This window comes from Chrysemys picta, chromosome 2 (assembly GCF_011386835.1).
Source record: "Chrysemys picta bellii isolate R12L10 chromosome 2, ASM1138683v2, whole genome shotgun sequence".
Classification (NCBI taxonomy): Eukaryota; Metazoa; Chordata; order Testudines; family Emydidae; genus Chrysemys; species Chrysemys picta.
This window is the reverse complement of record NC_088792.1, coordinates 122,813,432-122,837,543: the sequence shown is the minus strand read 5'-3', so window position 1 is coordinate 122,837,543 and position 24,112 is coordinate 122,813,432.

Here is a 24,112-nt window from a genome sequence, read left to right as displayed (position 1 = left end):
ATAGACTTAAGAATAGAATTTAATATATAGTGGTATACAGAGTCTCTGTAGCAATATCCTGATCAACACTAGAGTAGTCGCGTTGGTAGCGTCATATGGATATTGTTGGACTCCCTCTGGCTGATCTCTGCTATCCGACACCTTCTGTAGACATTTACACCAGAGAAAAATGGGTGTAAAACACTACCAGGTCAGAATGGTAGTATTCTGAACACACATTGCACTACTGTAAATGACTATACCCCCATCTCTACATCTCACATCCTTCTGTGTGACCTGATTTGATGGAAAATATTCATCCACAGACTATTAGCATGTTTTAATTTTTTTCCATACATAGTCAACTCAGAATTTTCTGTAGCACATGGAAACCATCATTATGGGTTACTGATTTAAAATTCACTCCCCCAACAACTGTCATATGGTGAAATATTCTATCCTTAAACTGCCAGCTTCACAGCAGAAGACACAATGAAAGAGAATGTAGTGCCACAGCAATGGTTTTTATATATACATCTCTCCCTGCAGCTTTGCTATACATGCAGCCAAAACAAAATCATAAGTCAGCTCAGTTTTCCCTGGGACCCTAGCTTTATATATGGCTGCAGTGTGGGAGTGGTGGTGTGTAATGACAACTGAATCCATGGGGGAGATGGCTTTAACTGGCTGCACTGGCAGGATGTTATATCTGGAAGAGCAGAAGTGGTGTCAGGCAAGGTCGTAGAGCAGAGGGAAGCCAGCATTTCTGAGCTGCCCAACCTGGATATAACATCCACCCTCAGTGAAGGAGCAAAAGTATAGATGGTGGTAGCTATGCCACTTTGCTTGGTAGTACTGCCAGAATAATACTTGAGTTCCATTACTTTAGCAGAAAGTCCTTACTCTTTGCTAGCAGTCATGTACTCGCAACTCTAAGGACATGTGCTGTTTGTTCAATGTGTAGAAGGAAGCCAACCATGAAAAAACTGGCAACGGTTCTAGGAGAACTTCTGCAGTGAAGCAGAGAGATAGACTAGCTAGAAGTGAAAAGAACAGGAGTACTTGTGGTACCTTAGAGACTAACAAATTTATTTGAGCATAAGCTTTCGTGGGCTACAGCCCACTTCATCAGATGCATAGAATCTAAGAAGATATATATACAAACAGAGAACATGAAAAGGTGGAAGTTGCCATACCAACTCTAAGAGGCTAATTAATTAAGATGAGCTATTATCAGCAAGAGAAAAAAAACTTTTGTAGTGATAATCAAGATGCCCCATTTCAGACAGTTGACAAAAAGGTGTGAGGATACTTAACATGGGGAAATACATTCGATTTGTGTAATGACCCAGCCACTCCCAGTCTCTATTCAAGCCCAAATTAATGGTATCTAGTTTGCATATTAATTCAAGTTCAGCAGTTTCTCGTTGGAGTCTGTTTTTGAAGCTTTTCTGGTGCAAAATTGACACCTTTAAGTCTGTTACTGAGTGAACAGAGAGGTTGAAGTGTTCTCCTACTGGTTTTTGAATGTTATGATTCCTGATGTCAGATTTGTGTCCATTTATTCTTTTGCGTAGAGAAGTGTTTTCTTTATTCTAATAAATTCCTTGTTCATTGTTAGAGGACAGTAAAAGTCAAACTGGGCACAAGAGCTGAATGCAAGGAATAGATCATTTGGCTCATAGCCACATTGAGCTCCTTTTCAAAAGTAGATTAGCACATTTTGCCACAGCAACCACAGACGAGAATCAGTAAATATACTTTAGCAAAATATAGGCAGGTATGAAATACTCATTCAGCCTTTAAAGGGAGAAGACTTTTTTTCTGTTTCTAAAAGCCCTACTCCATATTTGTATATTGACTTCATTATTCTTTTAGTATAAATTCAGCCCAACCTTATAACTTTCAATGGGGATCGAGATGGGAGGAAGTATCTTCCATATGGACTTGAGAGAATACATGCATTTTTCATCTTGTTAATCTATGAGGTGTTATCATAGGTTTGCTATCCTGGTACAATATGCAGGAAACAAGCAAGGCATCTTTCAGCTTCTGAATAAGACTATTGGCCTGCAGTCCAGTTCTGGGATTTCATTGGGCTTGTGTAGCCAAAAATAAGCCCTGCCTTTCTGTAACGCAAAGCCCTGTTTTGTGTTCTATGGGTTTTTTTTAAAGTAGTCATGAAGTGAAGAAACAGCATTCAACTCAAGGATAATGGCTGAGACCTATGGCTAGGCACATTCATACACACACACACACACACACACACACACACACACAAAAGAAAGTGAAAAGGAGGGGTAAGGATTATTATGATATTGTAAATGAAACAACAACAAAAATAAATTTATAATATATTGAAAAGGATAACAGCACACAAAGAATAGGATGTTCAAGAGAGACAAGTGAAAAGTAATTCTTCCTTTTTCTGTCAATATAATCGACATTATGTGAAGACAAAATCATAAGATTAATCAATGACAGTTCTGGGAGGTGATTTTTAACCACGTTAACAAAATGATATATTAGAGATGAATGCTACAAACAAATAAAGTTTATGTAGTTTAGAAAGCAATAACAAAGACTAATGAAAAAAACACAAATGCCATTGGGAAACAACGGTGGGTAGCCAGAGCCAGTGTTGGTGTGACCAGGATGTTGACTACAAGATAAAACATGAGTTGATTAAAAGAAGTTTGAAAGGGCAAAACCCTGATGCATTGCTTCTTGTGATACCTCAGATTTCAGCCTTGCTATGCTTTGCTGTAATCAAAACACAGGTAACAACAACACATAGAAGTTGGAGGGAAGACTTAGAATATTTTCATGTGAGACACAGTAGCTGCCAGCAAGTTAATTGCTGAGAATTACTGCAGGGGAATTATTGGGCTCCAAAGAGGACTCCTTCTTTCAGTCTGGCAGTCAATTACAAAGTCAATTACTGAGCCTTATTACAGATGCCGTAAAGTACCAGTTAGAGTTAAGGTTGCAAAATGTTTGGTAACTCAGTATTTTCACCCAAACATTACTTTCCAAACTAAACTTCTGGGCTGAAATTTTCCATGGCTTCCTTGCATAGAAGGCAAATTTACTTTAAAAGAATGGACACAATCCCATCAGCTGTTCTTTGAGTTCAGTGAAAGTGAATAAAATATTTTCCCCATTTTAGAAAAAAGATCTAATAACGACCCTTTTATAGAGAGCATACAGCAGAAACAGATAACATTTGGCATGGAATATGCAGTGTTGTTGTAGCCAGGCCAGTTCCAGAATATTTGAAAGACAAGATGGGTGAGGTAAAATCCTTTACTGGACAAATGTCTCTCTCACCAACAGCAGTTGGTCCAATAAAAAATATTACCTCACCCACCTTGTCTCTCTAATTTGACATGGAGATAATTCTCACTGATTACTAGTGCCTTTGCTTGGTTTGAAAAAAACCTGACTTTGATGTACCAAATTAGCATTTGAAAATTCCATACTTACATGCAGTTGTTTTTAGTAGTAGTAGTAATAAAATCCTGGCTGTACTGAAGTCAATTGAAAAATTCCATTGATTTCAATGAGACCAGGATTTCACCATAAATTTGTGTGTGCATTTAGCAACAGTACTACACATACTGCTCAATAAAACCCGATGAATACTACAAAGTATTGTTTGCAAACATTCATTCAAATTTTGAATTGCTGTTGGGCACAAACATGTTTGTTGTATTTATTTTGTAGTATTCACAAGTATTTGCATGAATGATTTTAATTCACGGTAATGTTTGGGGAATGACTGTTCATCCTACAAATGCTAGTATAAACAGTGGTATTTACTATTCATTATTCACTATTCACCATTTTCATTACTTGATATCTTTCAGTTTAAAAACTTTCAGTCATCCAATTAAAGAATAAGAATAATAAATTCATGTAACTTAGATGTCATCTGCCCTGCATAACAAAATGTGAACAGTGTCTAAACAAATGAACTATTAAGTGAGTATATGTGAATAATTTATATTGTAATATTTTAAAACTATGTAGGATTTGGGGTTTTGTTTGGTGTGTTGTTTGTTTATTTGTTTCCTTGCATGAGTGTAATCTGTAAACTGTAGCTCTGCACATAGCAAACAAGTCATTAACAGAGATTAAACAGCATAGGACCAGCTGTACTAGTAATATTCACAAATCTAAAAATATTGCATCACAACTAACAATAAGCCTTTCTCCAAAATATAATTATTATTCAGCTAACAAATTGTAAAACTGTCTTCAATAGCTCTACCTGGTGACTTCCAAATATTATAGTTGGGTCTGTTAGCACTGCCCATTAATAAGGCTGCCTGACACTCCCTTTATAATACCCTGTTTTAGTTGCTTATAACTTTGCAAAACTTTATCCTTTGGGGCTGAAGTTTTTCATCCAAGGTGTCTGCCTCCGTCTGAATTTATTTGAAAATGTCAGTTACAACAGTTTAGCCATTTTCAAAAACAAGGCCAGGGAAATATATGTTGTTTTGTCCTTTAAAAAAAAAAATATTGAGAACTTATCTTTGAACAGCTCTAGCATCCCCATGCTTTGGAACAGGGATTTGAACAGTGGGGTAGACTTTTTGCCTTTTGCTGTTCCTGTGAATGTCTGAACAAAGTTGGCCAAATTATAACTTTGAAAATATCACAATTTACACATGTTCAGTAAGACTTGCTAGTGCTTAACAGCTAAAATCTCTGAAAAATCTATCCTCATTGCACATGCTTCAGCCCCTCACCTCTCTAGTGCTTACCAGACTGCATGGGCCAGTCTCACAGAGTGACTGATCATATTCCACACCAGGGTTATGGGGATTCAGAAGGACTTTCCCTTTATTGCTTCTCTCAGCAGCTCCAGGCCAGGGTGGGACTGTGCTCTGGAACACAGAACTAGGAGTCTGTCTCTCCGGTGACCTCAAGGAGGAAGCTGCCTGATTCAAAAGCAGAGAAGGGAGGGAAAAGAGTAGATTGCAGCAAAGAGATTGGTGAGATGTCGTATGGGAGAAACTGTGACTAGTAATTGGAGGGGGAGACTGGGGCTGGTTGGGTAAGGAAATTGGAACTACGAGGCACTGGGGCAGGAGGTGAGGACAGACAAATCTGATAAAGTACTTGGCGGGGTGCAGGAGAATTTAGACTAGCTGAGCAAAGAGACTGGGACAAAGAGCTAGAAAGGAGGTGGAAGTGTGACTGACATTGGATGAGAAGCCTAGAAAGAGAGAATGGGATTGGGAGCCAGTGGGAGGAGGAGAAAGAAAAAGATTGGCCAAGGAGCTAGGAGGGGAAAACTAGAACTGGCTGAACAAGGAGTCTGTGACTTGGTGTGGGAAGGGGGAGAGACTAGGTGTCAGGTGGAGGAGTGACTGGAGCTTGGTTAGCTATGATACCCCTATTCCCACCTCCATCCCAGGGCATTTTGGGTTGCTGTGATCACTCCTGGATGATACAGAAAAAATTATTTTATTAACTTCCTCTCTCCAGCTCCCATAAAAAGGGTGAATAGGATTCACAGTTTAATCTATCCACGGTCACCTCTACACTCCAGCTGTCCCCACCTTTTATGCCTTCAAAGAAAGCAAGATGGTCCTATCAAATCAGCCGTTTTATTAAATGTCTCTCCCCTCTCCACCCTACCATAAGTTGTTCCATCACATTCACTTTGGTCCCAATGGATCCTGCCCGATGCTAGAGCTGAGCCTAAGCCATGAAGTCAGATATCAATCCAAACTGCCCCTGAGTTTGGGGAAATTCAGACCCAGGATATGGCTCAGGCCAATGTCTATCTGATGCCCCAACTTCTCCTTCAGAAAGCCTCTGTCACCCAATATCCCTTTCTGCATACAGGGGCCATGCTATTCTGTTTACCTGCTCACTCTTATCCTAGACACCAGGGGAGAGGAGCTAGGGTGTTTTCCAGTAGTCTCTGCCTCCATAAGCAGGTGCTGCCTGATGACTCCCCAGCTGTCCCTCCCCAGCACTCATCTGTGTAACAGAGACTGGGTCTAAATTTCACTAGGAGTCAGGGTGGTGATCAAACCATTCAGGTTTAGATACTCCAGAATTAATGGCAATGAGCTAATGTTTCCAGCTCAGGATTTTCCTTGAGCTTCCCACATGTTGGGGATGGGTAGCCACACCTGCGAGTTGCACCCTAGGTGGCCAGCAATCTAACCCTGCTTCATAGCCCATCCTGGGAATTTAAGGCAGCTCCTGACCTTGGTCCCCTGTTGAAGCACAGTGTCTCAGAGGGTCAGAGACTAGGAATGCCCATATGAAAGTGGAGAGAGAGATGCAGGTTTGTTCCTCAGCCACTGCCTTGTGCCAGGAGAGATCCAAAGTTAAAAGGGAGAAATGCAGTGAAATTGATCGCTCCAAAAACTGGAGAGAAATAACCCCACCATGTAGTTTGTTGATTGCAGGTGCTGCGGAAACAGAACGGGGGCTGTGATGTAATTGTCCCCAACATTCTGGGTGCAATCACAGTGATAGAGGAGGGGGCAAAAAGAAGGAAAAGTGAGTTTGTGGGAGGGGTTGAGCCATTTGGGGATAGTGAGGGGCCTTTCCAAGAGATGCTGGAAGAGGCTGAGGAGTAGCTCTCCATTCCATTTCTGAGTTATTCCCTTTCATCATTAGGCCAGATTTATAATTATTTTTCATTGCTAACTTTTTCTTTCCCTTTGCATTGTCTGTGGCCTGACCTATTTGATGTTTTCTTTTGTTCCCCAGTTTAGTAAACCTGACATTTTGATTTACTCAATAGCCACATTGTCAGGCTTGCAGCTGGGCCTACTCATAGCGTAATCTTATTAGGTATGTCCTTTGGATAGCACAGGTACTTTGCTTGCTTATATAGCAGAGTGTCACCATTAACTTACTATTAATATTCCAGTTATCTGGAATATAATCATTAATGGTTTAAGCAGTATGTAAAGCAGGGTACAGCTATGTATGTATGTATAGTAAGGAGTACTGTTGTTAATTGAACAACTGTGCTGGCTTTTTAAGCTGTGTGACTTTTTAAGTGGTAGGAAAAGTTTGTTTTTCTTTTAATGCAAATTTCAGAGTGGAATACAATTTTAATGTGCATTATCTTCTGGTTTCTTAGATTGTGTAAATTCACAGTCAGCATAACATAATTGTGCTGGTATTTTGCAAATGTCAACATTAATATGTGAATTTTTACAGGCAATTATAACAATTTTAGCAAAACTGAAAAAAAAAATTCTTTCATTTTGCTTATGTAAAGGGAGAGTCATTGAGTTTAAGGGAACCTCCAGAGGATCTAGTCTGATCCCTTGTAGATAACAGGCCACCAACCCCACCCAAATAGTTGACAGTAATTTTGATACTGTTTTTTTATCTTACTTTATGGGAAATCATTTATACCCACTGAAGCATCTCTCAGGTTGTGCCTACACTGGAGCTAGAGGTGTAATTTCCAGTTCGAGTAGATATATTTGTGCTATTTCTGATTGAGCTAATGTGCTAAAAACAAAAAATAAAACAAACACCACAGTGTAGCTCTAATGGCATAAGCAGCCACCTAATGTACCTAGGATTTCAGAGAGGATTTAACTCGGGGAGGCTAGCTGCTCATGCCACTACACTTCAATTTTTACTACACTAGCTCAGTCAGAGCTAGCATAGGTTGGCTACCTGGGCTGGAAATTATACCTCCAGCTCTAGCGTAGACATAGTCAAACTCGCTATCGGGCGTATCAAATGTCTTTGATGAACAAAGTCTCGCTCAAATTTTAAAACTTGGGTGCTGAAGGTTCTCTTCAGCAACAGTTTTTGGGGAACAGCACCTCTGAAAATTTAGGCCTCTTATTTGGCTGCCTAGAATTAGTTACTTCCCCTTTACCATCTGTCCTCACCATGAAGCTGGGAACAATTTCCAAACAGTCTAAAAGTTAAATTACAAGGAAACTAAACGAGTTGGCTTATAAAGCCTGGTCTTCTTATAAACTTTACCAGTAAAAGACAGGGAAGATTCCAGTTTGCTTTGGTCAAAACTGAAATTTGACTCTTGAGATTCACTCGGCCCAACTGAAAAGTTTATATGTATAAAATTATTACAAACTCTGAGTGAGGGACAGAAGTTGTGATCTACTAATAGTCATTAATTTCTGAGTAGCATACTTTTCAAGAGGTTAATCTCGCTAACTCATATGTTTGTTCTGCTATTAGAACAATGTACTGAATAAATTGCAGGACTAGGCATTTGACAATTTTAAACTACCTTAAAAATCCTCATTTGTCTTTCTATTTCTACACCTAATATGTTATGAAGATTTCTAGAGTCATTCTAACAATTCAACACACCAATGTTTTGGTATTACTACAAAAGAAATTGTTATCAGCACAGATCATGGAAGCAGCAGCAACACTTCACATTCTGTGTTATCACACAGTCATTAAATATTAAAAATACCCAAGATTGTAGTCCTATTTAATGCTTCTGAAGGTTTCATTAATATTTTCAGAGGAAATAAGAGATTATCTTTCTTACTTTAATATCTGCATTTGAGGCTGATGATATTTTCCATTAAGAAACACATCCTTTAGGTATGGAGAGAGGAGGCAGGAAGTGGAGGAGGAATATAAAAAAAGAAGAAATCTACTGATTGCCTTCACTTCTTAGATAAGATGGTAAATTTCTTTGGGGAAATCCAGCACCCAGTTTGGAAATAAAAAGAAATAAAACCTGAATCTGAATGTTAGGAAAAGTGTTTCCTTCTGATTCAAATACTTAGCAGGGAATAGCTACCAGTAGTCTAAAATATGTGCTGTTGCCATGTTCTGAACATTCTCTTTTATGTTTATGTGGCAAGAAAATATGAGATTTAGAGTTATAAAAAAAAAACCCTCTACTTTTTTCCAAAGGAAAAAGGACTAAAAATCATTATATGTCACAATTGTTATTGATTGTTAAAACTCAGCCTAGAATCGATGTAAAAAGGGAAGATGGAAACAGACATAAAAACCTATTAATCGGTGGATAAAGTTAAACAATGAGTCATGGGTGACAAGATATTTGTAATTTCAGGGGAGATATAATAAATCATATAAAAGTTCTAGTGAAATGTTATGGGATTTTCTGAATTTGTTTTGTTCTTTTAAACCAATGATTGTCTTTTCCTTAACAGATTTTCTATAATTAGAGACTATACAAGGAAGATCATTAAATATTAAAAGAGTTACACCAGCCATATGGTCACCTTTGAGAAATTTGGGAATCTTGTTTAGGCTGCATCTGTGTCAGTAACAGTTTACTAGCAATGTTAAGGACTCCATGCTGTATACAAGTGGACATGTACTGGAGGAAACTTAAATCTGAGGTGACATGGTGCCAGAGACAGTTTGTGTATACATCCTGCTCTCAGATGCTCAGATCCTCACCTAGGTTAGACATATAAAAAATGGCATATTGTAGAAACAGAAATCCTGACTCATCTGGTGTAAGGATGAGTTCCAAAGTACTCAATAAGGGTTCCACTGAATCATCATGCATTTTCAATTATCAGGCTATAGAGCGAAGTATAATGAAGTTTGTTATATAGAATTTGTTACTAGAGTTGGTAAGGAGAATTGGACGTCTTAAAAGTTTGAGGCTCTAGAGTGGGAAACAAGCACACGTGGCTCTGTTCTAGATGCACACTGAGCTCTAACACAACTAATTTTTTTTCTATCATTACTGACAAAAAACAGTGACCAGCCAACCTCAAATAAAGTGGAGGTGCAGTTTGTGAAAGCACCCAAAAGAGCCAGTTGCAGATTACCGCATGGGCCGATGAGGGCCAATTTGGGAGTCCCGCAGGCAGGAGCACCGGAACTCTGGCCCCACCCCCTGCTCCTCCTCTCCTCTAACTGGGGCCTTTCCATCCTGTTCCTTCTCTTCTCCCTGAGGTCCTCCCCCTGGCCCAGCTGGAAGATGGAGCCTGTGGTAGGGTAAACCTATTCCTACTCCCTGCCCGTACGCTGAGCTGGCCAAGACGCCCACTGGAGCCTGTCTCCCTTCCCCCCCAGCAGCATGGAGCTGGCCTGAGGTCCCCCCTCCTCGCCCCCCAAGGGAGGTGCACCACACAGTTTGGGGACCACTGCCCTAGGCTGAGGTAAGAGCCACCCAGGGAGCCCAGGCCACTGTGGAGAGCCCCAATGCCTTGGGCGAGGAGCCAGGATGCCCTAGAACAGCTCCCAGCCCATGTCCCTGCCCCCCAGGGTGCACTGCCCAGAGAAGTTGGAGGGTCCAGGGCTCCCCAGAGTTGCCCAGGCTCCCTGGGTGGCTCTTACCACAGCCGGGCTGCTGGCTAGGCCAGGGGGTAGGGCCTGGGCAAAGGGGAGGAGCAGGCCCCATGGCGGGGGGGTGCTGTGTGGAGCCCAAATGTTCTTTATGCCCAGAGCCCCAATAAATCTTAATCTGCCTCTGAAAAGGTCAGGTGCTCATTTGAATTCTCTGAACTGCAAGTGTTCCTGAGTCATAAAATCTGGATCATATGTGAACTTTCTCAAAGTTCAAGGTGTTGTATCAAGCAATTTGGTTTGATCCTGTCATGTACACCTTGTACCGGTAAGTTTCAGGATTGCTACTAGTACATCAGACTTCTATATCAAAAATGGACTGACTACAGAGATATATCAGAGATGTATGTTATCCACAAAATCCTTTAATGTACTGTCAGATATGGAAGAAGTTAGCTTAAATAAGGTATGTTGCACACAGCCCACTTAGTGGCTGAACAGTATAACATAGCTTAGCATACCATTACATCTCCACTCTTTAAAACTAAGTTCTACATTGCTACTATTTAGAAAATTTACTCTACCACACTATTTTTTTACTTCAGTACATATAAGTCTGTTAAATGTCTCTAAATCATACTGATTTTCTAATTACATGACTCAAATGCATAAAACTTGGTTATCTGGCTGTCCATCAGTAGCAATGACTGGCTCTGGTCAGTTCACAATCTTTGGGTCTTCTTCTTCTCCATCTGCTATCTGTGGAGTTTCCTTTATTGTTTGTTCTTTCTAAGGGGAAAAAAACTGTAGATGTTGACAGTTTCTGTTGAACTCTCCATCGTTGGTCTTGATCACATATGATCTGGGTGATGAATTCTTTTTCTTCACAATGGCTGAAGTCGTCCGTCCTTTGTCTCCATCCAGTTTGAGAAGAATGTTGTCACCTGGTACAAGACCCAGCAGTTCTCTAACTGAGTGTTGTCTGTTGTAAAAGTGCTCGGAAGCTCTTTTTGCCTTTTTATCCAATTTGTCTCTTCATGTCTGGCCACTTCAGAGATAGATTTTTTTCCAACGCTGGAACAGTAGTTCTGAGATGTCTTCCCATCAGGAGTCGTGCTGCACTATATAGTAATGTATGCTCAAATGAAAACTCTTTCCACTTTTGTTTATCCTTGGAGAGAGCTAATTTTAAAATATTTTGTACATAATTACTAAATATTTATAAACTGGTATGGAGAACAGAGGTATTTCTAAAGCTGAGACTTCTGTTATAATTTAACAGCAATATTTTTAGAACAGGCAAAAACTTTTGTAATGTAAAACATCCTCCATTTGTGAAACTATGGGCTTGCTTTGTCCAGCTTTTGATACAGTATCAACTACTGCAGTTTCCTCTTTTATGCTCTTCCTAATCTCCATGCTCCGTAAACTTCAAGGTGTTCAGAATCATGCGGCTAATACTGCTGTACTAGATGACCTCCTGAGGTCTCTTCCAACCCTAATCATCTATGATTCTATGATATTCAGTAGCTGCTCTTTAACTCAAAAGAGCAAGGAATGGATCTTTCTGATGTAAGATTACTTTAGCGGTTTGTACAGCTCCTTCAGCCTCTCTATTCACTTGTGGGTAATGTGGGCTGCTAGTAATATGATCTCAATCTTATTTCATTCAGAATGACTTAAATTCTGTTGCAGTGAATTGTGATCCATTGTCCATCACTAGTTGTTCTAGAACAGGGGTCGGCAACGTTCAGCACGCGGCTCGCCCGGGTAAGCACTCTAGCGGGCCGGGCCAGTTTATTTACCTGCTGACGCGGCAGGTTCGGCCGATCGCGGCCTCCACTGGCCCCGGTTCGTGTCCCGGGCCAATGGGGGCGGCGAGAAGCGGCAAGGGCCAAGGGATGTGCTGGCCGTGGCTTCCCCCCCGCCTCCATTGGCCCGGGATGACGAACCGTGGCCAGTGGGGGCCGCGATCAGCCGAACCTGCCGTGTCAGCAGGTAAATAAACTTGCCCAGCCCGCTAGGGTGCTTACCTGGGCGAGCCGCATGCCGAACGTTGCCGACCCCTGTTCTAGAATAACAAAGTGAGCAAAAGTGAACTTCAGTTTCTCAATAACACTATGACACATTCTGTCTTTCAAGTACATTATCTCTGCATACTGGAAAAATAGTTCACTTTGACCAGGTAATGATGTCCTCTGAATTCACGCAAATCTGCAGCTAGTCTCTTCCAAGGTCTGTCTGGTAGTGGTGTTGTCATGAAAATTTCTTTCTGTTGCATCGGTCTGTTAGCTCTAGTAGGTCAGGTTTCTATATCATATATGGACTGACTACAGAGCTTCCCTCTCAGAGAGATACAAACACCAGACATGTATGTGTTCCATAAGATCCTTTAATGTGCTGCCTGGTATGGCTGAAGTTAGTTTAAATATGGTAGTAGGTATGTCACACACACAGCACCACAGTGGCTGATGGTATAATAAAGTTTAGTATTCCATTACAGTGTCCATCTTTGGGCACCGCTGAATATATTATAATATTAATTATTATTATTAGTAGTAGTATTTCTGATTTGAATCTATTACCTGTGTAAGTCTGGACTGGACGTCCTGCACAAACATGTTTCTTTCTCAGATGCTTCCTCCTCCTAAATTAGGCCAGAAATGCAGCAAATAGTCCTTTGTACTGCCTCTCATATTGCTCTTCCTGGTTCTGGCTGGGACCTGAAGTTGAAGGTGTTTGCAAATAAGAAATAAAGATTCACATTGGGCTTGGGATGAAATTGCCAGTGTTTTTTTTTTTTTTTAACTCCAAACCAGTTCAGAGATTCTTAATCAAAATCACTTTCATGTGTCACATGTCACAGAACCCTTCAGATGCCTACCGTTAAAAATACTGTTGATACTTCAGAAATTCAAAGAGGGATTGATTCAAATAACAAGTAGAGAATTTCCTTTTTTAATATTTATTTTTTCTTATTTTAGATTCCATAGGTTTCTCTATTGCAGCTGCTTAATTAAAAGAACAGACTTGAATGGTAGTGCATTTTCATATTATATCTGCAGACATGCTCTGACCCAGGGACACCCGGGGGGGGGGGCAAGTGGGGCAATTTGCCCCAGGCCCCGGGCACCACAGGGGCCCCCACGAGAATTTTTCGGGGCCCCTGGAGCGTGGTCCTTCACTCGCTCTGGGGGCCCCCGGAGCTTCTTCCGCTCCGGGTCTTCGGCGGCAATTCGGCAGCGGGGGGTCTTTCCGCTCCGGAACCCGCCGCCGAAGTGCCCTGAAGACCCGCAGCGGGGGGTCCTTCCGCGCCGGGTCTTCGGTGGCCCACTAGGCCCCCTGAATCCTCTGGGCGGCCCTGCTCTGACCTGAAATAATGGGCAACATTTTGTAAATCAGTGGGATTGCATGGGGTGCAAATCAGGGCAGAATCTGGCCTAATACATCTTAGCTTTAAACAGAATCAATTATTTGCAGACTTATAGGGTTTGTTTCTGTGTCTCGCTCACAAACAAATATTAAGGAAAATCAGGGAAGAAAAAGAAGTGCTGTTAAACGCAATTAATGTGCCGTTACTTATGTCATGCTGTGACCTAGTGCTCTGCTGTTGAGCAAAGGAGGAGAAGGCCACGCAGTTCCCCTTCCTCCATACCATCTTGTGTGTGGCAGCAGGGTACAACAGCAGTCACAGCTCTCCCCAAAGCACAAAGGGTGTTTCTGCATGCTTCCCATAGTATGCAAGAGATAATGAAGGGGTAGAGAGGGAGTTACCTACCTGTTAATGTGTACCATTCTGTACTGTTCTAGGACTATATGAAAGAGGGAAATATGCTGCTATGCTATACCCTCAGAGGAGGATTCCTGCGGAGATATATATAGTATGCATTTAAAGATTATTCCTGGCGAATTAGCATGGTCTCTTTCAATTGAAGCCATAAGGTTTTGAGTTTTAGACATGGCTGACCACAGATTGACTTTTACATGATCTAGTTGTCATCACATATCACACTTGAGAAAAAAATCTGGGGTAGTTTTCTGTCTGCTTTTTCACATTTTAAAAACAAAAATATGTTTATGCCATGTGCATGCTGACAGCTGGAACATCAACAGCTACAGTTAAAGAAACAATACACAAAGAAAAAGTAAAATACCCAAAAGGAAGTTCAAGTCAGCTCTGCTACTGTGGTACTTCAAATATACTGATAATTTAGTTAAAAAAACTTAACCAATACAACTCATAGCACTTTTCATATGGTGATGTCAAAGTGCTCTACTGACTTTACAAAGTCGACACAATACATGTGCATATGAACCACTCTGCCCAATACTGCAGAGGAAAATGGCAAGAGTTTAACAGTTGAGGAAAGGAAGTGACAATTATATGTTGTTGACTCAGTTATTGCTACATATTTCTTCAAGCTTCTCACCTGAAGGTATAAGGGCCTGTAAATTGCATCCTTCTATGTTTGTGATGGAAGGCGCATTCAGCCCAGGGGCAGTACTGCCTCTGTGTCCATTGCTTTCTTCTGGAAATGTTATAAAAAAGGGCAGCTTTAAAAGATGGTCTCGGCTGCAGAGGAACCTGCCAGCACAGAGTCCTGTACTGAAGAAGGGATAAGTATTGAAACAGTGCATCTTACAGCCAGCTGGTCCCTTCCCACTGCCAGCCATTTGGTGGGCTGCAGCTCCAGGGCCCCTGGCATGGATGACCTTCACCCTGGGAATCCAATGAATTAATCTGGCCCAATAACCACAAATGCTCCATTTCCTATTGTTCAGAACTTTCCTGCCATATTATTGCACAGAATATCTCTGCTTACAACCTCTAGTGACAAACTTTGAAATGAAGAAAAGTTAGTCTGTTCAGTAGATGCAAAGAGGCCTCACTTTTCAGTTAAAATGACAAGTAACATTTAAAAAATAGATTCTACCCTCTGACACAGCTCAACACTATCAATCAGTTTCTACCGTTCAAACCAAGCAACAGTGCTGAAGTTGTGCTGTGTAATATGTAGACCTGACGCATGCTGTTGTGATTCTCTAGTCCATTTAAGCTCATTCTGCACTGATGTCAATCTCCTTCAATCTGCCTTGGAGGATGCCAATACCTTTTGCCAGACATAGCCACACACCCTCTGGACTACCATCCCCAAAGGCACTTTCCCTGTTCTCAGGAAGTCCATGTAGAAACTGTAGACCTCAGTGACATATCAGATGTTCTTTGGGGGGCTGGGGGGAGAGGGAGGATGTCAGAAGTAAGGGATGGGAGGAATTGCAACAGCAAATCATCAGACCACTATGCTCCCTTCTTGCCTCTTCCAAAGTCCTCATTTCCACATTCTGGTTTCATTATTCATAATTATTAATGGAGATCTTTTACATTATTAGTAACGGATAGTGGAAGAAGTAGAAAATCAGGTTTTTGTAACTGTTGCGTATACATTTGCAGTGCTGTCATAACTATAAAGGGAAGGGTAACAGCTGTCCTGTGTACAGTACTATAAAATCCCTCCTGGCCAGAGACTCCAAAATCCTTTTCCCTGTAAAGGGTTAAGAAGCTCAGGTAACCTGGCTGGCATCTGACCAAAGGACCAATAAGGGGACAAGATACTTTCAAATCTTGGGCGGGGGAGGCTTTTGTTTGTGTTCTTTGTTGGTGAGTGCGTTTTGCTCTCGGGACTGAGAGGGACCAGACATCAATCCAGGTTCTCCACATCTTTCTAAACAAGTCTCTCGTATTTCAAACTTGTAAGTAAATAGCCAGGCAAGGCGTGTTAGTTTTCCTTTGTTTTCTCAACTTGTAAATGTACCTTTTACTAGAGTGTTTATCTTTGTTTGCTGTACTTTGAACCTAAGACTAGAGGGGAGTCCTCTGAGCTCTTTAAGTTTGATTACCCTGTAAGGTTAATTTCCATACTGATTTTACAGAGATGATTTTTACCTTTTTCTTTAATTAAAAGCCTTCTTTTTAAGAACCTGATTGATTTTTCCTTGTTTTAGATCCCAGGGGGGGTTGGAACTGTATTCACCAGGAGTTGGTGGGAGGAAGGAGGGGAATGGTTAATTTCTCCTTGTTTTAAGATCCAAGGGGTTTGGATCTGTATTCACCAGGAAATTGGTGAAAGGTTTCTCAAGGCTTCCCAGGGAGGGAATCCATTGGGAATGGTGGCAGTGGGACCAGAGCTAAGCTGGTAGTTAAGCTTAGAAGTTTTCATGCAGGCCCCTACATTTGTACCCTAAAGTTCAAAGTGGGGATACAGCCTTGACAAGTGCAGAAGCCACTTCTCAGGTTGTGGTGGGCCCATTGTGCTAAGTTATATACAAATACACAAATACAGCAGCTGCACCAAAGCTTTGAAGAGAATTTACAATCGAATTTGAAACCAACCATAACAAGTGAGTGCTACAAAAAGGTAGGTAGAAAGTGAGGAGGGTGGAGAACGGTGATTTAAAAAAAATATGGAAAAATCTGTTCTAAAGCTTTCTGAATTTGGAACTACATTTTGATGTTGCTGTTTCTAGCAAAAATACAAGTTTTCTGTCTTTTGGAAAGGAAAGAATGAACTCACTCCACTTCCATTAGATGCTATTATCCCATTCTCTCATAGTTTGTTTGTTGTTTTGTTTGTTTATTTTGACAGATATGGGTATTTCTGCTTATTAGGTATATTATATGTATGCTATGATACAATAGTCCCAAATCTGCACTCACATCTGCTTGCACAACTCTAGAGCTCTTCAGTGGGAAGTACCCATGGGCAAAATTAAGTTTACTGTAGGACAGGCAAGGCTATTATAAGAAGTTTAAGATATGATTTTTTTCAATTTTTTAAACTGGATCATTAATAGTACAGTAATGTACATTTTTGTGATCAACAATAAACTAAGGATGTGCCCACTTAAAAGTCTGAGGTGTTAACTCAGTTTCTGGGCTCAGAGATCTAGCATATGGGGATAACTTCATGAACAGGAGAATCCCCACAACTATCTAAACACTGTTTACCGTGAGGAAGCATAAAGAAAAATGGCCAGTGTTTCAGTGGATAGGTTGGGGTCCTCAACCCAGCTCCTCCACCCCTTATTAAGGAAAGACAAATGCTGAGAAATTTGTGGAATTTAACAATCTATGGTTTGTTACAAACTGCAACTCCTCCCTATCACAGGAATTAAATACAAGCAAACTGGCTTAAAAATACCTTAATTTCTTTTCCTTGAAAGCTTATTTTTTTGTTTGTTTCTTTGTTTGTTTGTTTGTTTTACTTCTTTATGACATATGAAGAAGGCCAAGAAAGGTTTTTTTCTCCTTTTTGTTATCCTAGAAATTTAGGCCCTGTCTAGGTTAAAAGTCTCTATTGTGACTGAAGAACCAATGAAATGGTGCTATCACATGCAGCCAGAGGGTGACATATGAGCAACTGACACGGAAATGGGGAAGGAGGGTTGAGCAAGAATGTTCACCTCACACACACACTCTCTCCCTATAAGGCTGTGGAAAGGCCACTCAAACTAGCCAGTTCTACACTCCATGCACTCTAGGGAGTGCAGCAACTGTTCAGTGCTGTTTCCTTTGCATCCCAGGCAGGGTGATGAGGAACTGGAAATCTAGAAACCCTAGGAGTACTGGCCTCAAAGCTCAGGCTCATGGCTCCTCTGCAGTCTGGGTTCCTGGTGCTTCTGGGTCCATGATTCTGGGGCAGTCTGTCAGGATCCATTCCCTTTGCTGGTGAATTTTGACATTTTTGTTTTTCATAACAAATCAGACAAAACCACATTTTGGATGTCAAAATCCCACATACAATGGAATTACCTGTCATAGCTCTGCTAGAATGTATGTTTTTCATTCTGATGTGCTTTTCCTAAATCATGAAAAGTGGTCAGAGTCTGTACAGACTAGAGTCCTGCAGCAGGACTGGGATCCCACGGGTCCTGCAGGACCTGCTGCCGTAATAGCAGGAGCAGGTAAAATATACTTGGTGTGGGCAGGATTGGGTGGGCAAAAAAAAACAGACTACAGTAATTTACAGGAAAACACTAAATCTCTCATCAGTTTGTCATAAATAGAATTTCAACGATGTAAAGGAAGTTTTTCTTTAAAAAAAATTAAGTGTTAACACTTAAATATTAGCAAGGGATAGAAAAAGATTTGATGTCTATTATAACAGAAGTTAAAGTATTTTTACATGGTTTAAGCAAGATTTGTTTTATTCTTTTAGTGGTAAAAATTGTGTCTGAATTCAGCTTATATATATAATATATTAACCAACCAATGAGTCTGTTTTTTTTAGTAGCATGCGGGAATCTGTCTCTCTTGCGGGATTTGTGGGATCTAAGGTTTTGTGGGTGGGAGCAGGATAAAAATTCAAGTGTGGTAGCAGGTGGAAGGGGGTATTGTGGGGTGGGATTAAAAATATAGTCCCGTGCAGGGCTCTAGTACAGACTTCATGGAAACCGCAATCTGAGCATAGGACATGATTTATGCTCATCTATGATAGTCCCAAATCCTTCCTGTGCACAGGTGATTTGTGATTCAAATTTGGAAAAGCCACATCTCTCCAGCAATTTTCATATCTCACAAATGTTGTAAGTTATACATAATGAATTTTGATAGGACTAGAAAGATAGGTTTTTAAAAATAAGCTCATGAAGTCCTAGATTTTTGCTTAAAATCTGATTTGGACTGTGCAGTCTGTTGAAGGTGGGGTACCTCGCCGCCCAGGTCCGAGGAGGGCCAGTCCACCTCACTCAGTCTCTGAACCTCGCTTGATGTGTGGGCGGGGAGAATCAGCGAGACCTGTCAAAGTATGGCTCAAGCCTGCCCTCAAGTGGAGCTGCAAACCGTCAATCAACCTAGGCTAGGGTTCAGAGCGGGGCAGCCAACACAGGCATTTAGCTTGGGTCTGCCCTCAGGCGGAGAAGCAAATAAGCACATAGCCCAAGCTCTGGTTCAGAAAGGGGCAGGAAACAAAGTCACTCAGCTCCAACCTGCGCTCAGGTAAGGCTGAAAACAGTTATTGAGCCCAGGCTCTGGTTCAGGGCTGGCTGGTAAGCAAAGTCTCTCAGTTCCAACCTGTACTCAGGTGTGGCTGCAGACAGTTAATGAGCCCAGGCTCTGGTTCAGAGCAGGGTGGGACACAACGTCACCCAGCCAGGAACTGCAACCAAAGTCAGTTAACTCAGGTTTTCCTTCAGCTAGCCTGAGGGAGAGGGAGACTGCCACCCACACCTTGGGTGGTAGGGGGACGCAGGCCCTCCCACTCCACTGCATCCAGGCCCAGGGCCCTAAGGGTGACAGAGGGCTCTGCCACCGCGTCAGTGGGGATCCAAGCCGCAACACACTGACTCATCCTCTGCCAGCATTACAGCCAAACAGGGGTCTACTACCCCTGGGCCACTTCCACACTCCCCCTCCAAGGGTACCTGCTGATCCGGTGAGGTGAGGTGACTGGGGCCTTAGTTTCCATAAGAACATAAGAATAGCCCTACTGGGTCAGACCAAAGGTCCATCCAGCCCAGTATCCTGTCTGCTGACATTGGCCAATGCCAGATGCCCCAGAGGGAGTGAACCTAACAGGTAATGATCAAGTGATCTCTCTCCTGACATCATCTCCACCCTCTGACAAACAGAGGCTAGGGACACCATTCCTTACCCATCCTGGCTAATAGCCATTAATGGACTTAACCGCCATGAATTTATCTAGTTCTCTTTTAAACCCTTTTATAGTTCTAGCCTTCACAACCTCCTCAGGCAAGGAGTTCCACAGGTTGACTGTGCACTGTAAGAAGAAGAACTTTATTTGTTTTAAACCTGCTGCCCATTTAAAACTGTTGCCAGCAGAAGCTCGACTGGGGTTGGGCCAGCAGGCGGTCCGAGCCAGCCGTCTGTCTCCTGTGGGGCAGGGTCATCCAAGAGCCCGGGTGGTCCGGGCCAGTCGTCTTCTTCCCCCGGGGTCAGGTTAGTCCAGAGTCCAGGCGGTCTGGGCCAGTCGTCAGCACTCTGTGGGCCTACTGCCACCTCCCAGCATGAGAGCTCAAGGGAAGTATCTGTTGCCTCCAGTGGCTGGGCCCTGACTGAGCTTCCGGGTCCCACCTTTATACTTCTGGCCCCGTCCCTTGGCTTCCAGGGGTGGCAATAGGGGGTAGGGCTCTGCCCACAAGAGGGTAGAGCCACCCTCTTTCTCTGTGTCTGGGGAGGGCCAGTCCACCTCACTACAGACTGATAATTACGTGTAAAAATCCTTCTGAGGCTAGTTCAGAGTTACTCTGTACTTAGGGAGCCTATCTTACACATTTAAAGTTTCTTAGTGATATGCTGTAGGTGAGTAAACAAAGAGATTTCATAGACAACAGGGCCTAATAATTCACCAGGGTAGAAACGTATTTATTGTGCTGCTACTGATGTGTATGACATTCCATGCTCAACAATGACAGCCTAAAACTCTGGTTCTGCATCTAACATGAATTTATAAATATTCAACCTGTTAGCATGGATACTACCATATCTGTGCAGCAAATGCAGAAATCACAAAAAGTCCTGCTAAATCCAAGCCTGATATTCAATAAATCTGTGGGCAGTAGCTTTTACAGGGAATTCCATGGAAATTTATGTTCACTAGACAGAGTGAAATACATAGGGTTCAGAGGAAGGTGTAGCCAATGATTTCAGTTTATTTATCCATTTATTGTGTAACGTTATGATTAATCAATATGTTATATTACATATATTCATTGTATGTTAATTAGAGTTAATTTGTAGGGTTATAAAACTATAAGACTGATCAGTATTTAGAGGAACCAAATATTGGACTTGAGTAAGACAAGCTGAAATGCAAGAACCCATAGGTTGAGACTTAGCTATTTTAGGCCTTTGAGACAAGAAATGATGACTTAACCCAATGAACAAGAAATAACTCAATGCCCTAAGATTATGGGCAAAGAGGTGCCAAGGGGTAATATTGCACAAAATTACCCACAAGATTAATATTAGATCATAAAAATACTGTAAAGGTGCATCTGTCTCAGACATATGTCTTAACCACGAGATACAAGTTGTGTGTCAATGCTAATGAGAACAAAGGGCACTTACATACCCTATAGAAAATTGGGGTCCCACCGACTTTCAGTGAGACTTAAGGCTCCTAAGTGCCTAAGTCACTTTTGAAAATGGGGCATAATTATCTAAATCACTTAGGGCCAGATTTTCAAAAGTATTTAGATGGGCACCTAGTGGCTTTACTGAAGTGGGTTAATGCCTCACTCCCATTGAAATCAATGGGAATTAGGCACCTAGCTCACTTAGGTGCTTTTGTAAATCCCACAAGTATCTTTAGACAGCTAAATACCTTTGAAAATCTGGCTCTGGTGACTGGGAGGTGAGTCACAAGACCTTCTGTAGTTTAACTTCTTATACAAATGAATCCCACATTATCTAGTAACCTTGGAGTTGCATTATAATATTTCAGCTGATGGCTTAAGGAAAAGAGTGTGAAGTTTAAGCACTTATACTTGATCTGGCACATACTGTCTCTGGGCCTGATCCAGCTCCTTCTGAAGTCAATGAAAAGACTCACGCTGACTTCAATGGAGCTGGAGGAGCCCCTGACCACTGACACATAACCCAAATCTTCCTCAATCAGAAGAGGAGCTGCCAACACAGCACAAAAAGGACCTTGTACTGTGTCCATGGAAATTGTGCAACCAAGCTTGAATTTATAAGTACAAGTGGCAAAACGAGTATACAAGCAAGAGAGAGGTGTGTCTAAAAAAAAAGAGATAGGAGGATCATCATGTATGTGTAAGGAAGCGTTGGGATGGATGGATTGGCTGAGAGTGTGTGTGTGTTTGTCGGTGGCTAGGGAAAAGTGAGGGGAATATAAAGAGTAGGGCAAAGCAAAGGAAACCGTGTTTATATTTAAATTTAATCCCTGACCAGTTGTGAATATTAGGACCAAAGGGCCTTCTCAAAATCGAAGTATTGTTTATTTTAACAATAGGAACAAAGTGTTTACAGAAAAATAATTTTAAAACAACAGACTGTCTGCACAGTTCTGTCTTACCTAACCCCCCTATCATCCAGTGATGGTGACCTGGGAAAGTCTGGCTTCTTGAGCTGCCCCAAAAGGTGCCTTTTAGTCAGGTTCCCTCAGAGAACTCCTCCAACAAGTATCCCCTCTTTTTGAGAGAGAGAGTCCCTTTTTAAACTGTTTTTGATCCTCTGTTTCCCAAGCCTGGGCTCTACTTGTCAAAACTAATTTTGTAAATAGGCTGGAGTCAGAAGGCAAAATCTCCAGAGTTAATAGTTTTCACTATTTGCTGAAGGATGCCTTACCTTAAGCCATTGTTTCCCTTCCTTCTCGTTTTTCCTGACAACCCCCTATTAAGGTAAACAAATACATGTATACAGTAAACATCCCAATATGCAGGTCAACATACAGTATTCATAAGTCATTACAGAGCAGCTTAACTTTAGTCACTTCTCCACTCTGATTTAGGATTTTAAATCAAACAAACTCAAGTGCCATAAAAAAATTGGGAGTGTCCCATTCTGCAGCAGCCATTCTCACTTTTTCATGATCTTGATGTGTAAATAAATGCCTAGAATGTGGGACCCCATCTGTCAACAGCATGGGTTGATGTTAGCAGCAGAGAATGAGGAGATAGCAGTTATTGAGACTCAAAGGGAGTAGCATCAGATACAGCAGGAAGAATGGATTATGAGAAGACAATTTTGTTGCCTATACTATGAAACTAGTATATCTCATGTGTACTTTGTGCTCATGAGAGTGGGAGAAATATCTCTTTAATGATCAATACTGTACAACTGCTTCACTGCTACTATGAAGTACATGCTGAAATTTCATTCATCTCATTGGAAACACTGTTTAAAATGACAGTATGGAAACTCATCAGATGGGAAGCTGATGGGGGGCATTAGAATGTTCTGATAAAGCTGAAGATCTGAATAGCTAAACTTGGGATACGTCTTCTCATATTTTAAATTAAAACTTAAATTATAGGATCAGGCAAATGTCACCTAGATGACACTATAGAAAGGAGTATTTCAGAAGGTTTTTAAATTATATGTTTTTTTTTTCTTAATGCAAGACACAAATTATTCTGATGAACAGAAAAGCTCTGGGGAAAAGACAATATGTATATGAAAAACAGAAAAGACACCTTAAAATGTTGCTATATATTGTCAACCGTCTGTGTATTGCTGAGAAACTAGACGAGACTGCTCAATAGTCTAAGCAAACAATTACATATTTTGCCCATTACGGAGGCCCTTGATAGGACAGCTCTGGAGGGGTGGGGTTATTGTGGCATAATCACACCCTTGGGTATTGGATATACAACTGCATCTCAAATCTTGTAACACCCCAGAGGTGTGATTATCTGCTGTCATGCTTAAATTCTTAATTAAAACAAGAGCCGAGATGCAGATAAGATCTGTGATGGATTATGGTGATTCTTTGGTTCTACGAGGGGCTATATGTGTCTTTGGAGTTAAAATTCAGGTGCTTGAGTGAACTCAGCAATAGATGTACTCAAATCTAGCTTGTCTTAGTTTTACCTATGACCTGCCACAACCATGTAAGATCGCTCACAGCATACAAAAAGCAGCAAACCCCAGAAATCAAAGCAAACTTCCTAAACTCTGAATTAACCATACAAAATGTGTAGGACCAAAACCATTCAGACACTTTGGCTCTTTAATAACACTTCAGCATTTTTAATTAGTTAAAATTGTAAACTTCTACAGGTTTGTAATGATGCCAAATTAAAAAAACTGATTCTTGCAGTGGTTATACTGAAAAATAGAACAACTGACTGGCAGACATAACACACTGGGAAAATATATACTAATGAATAT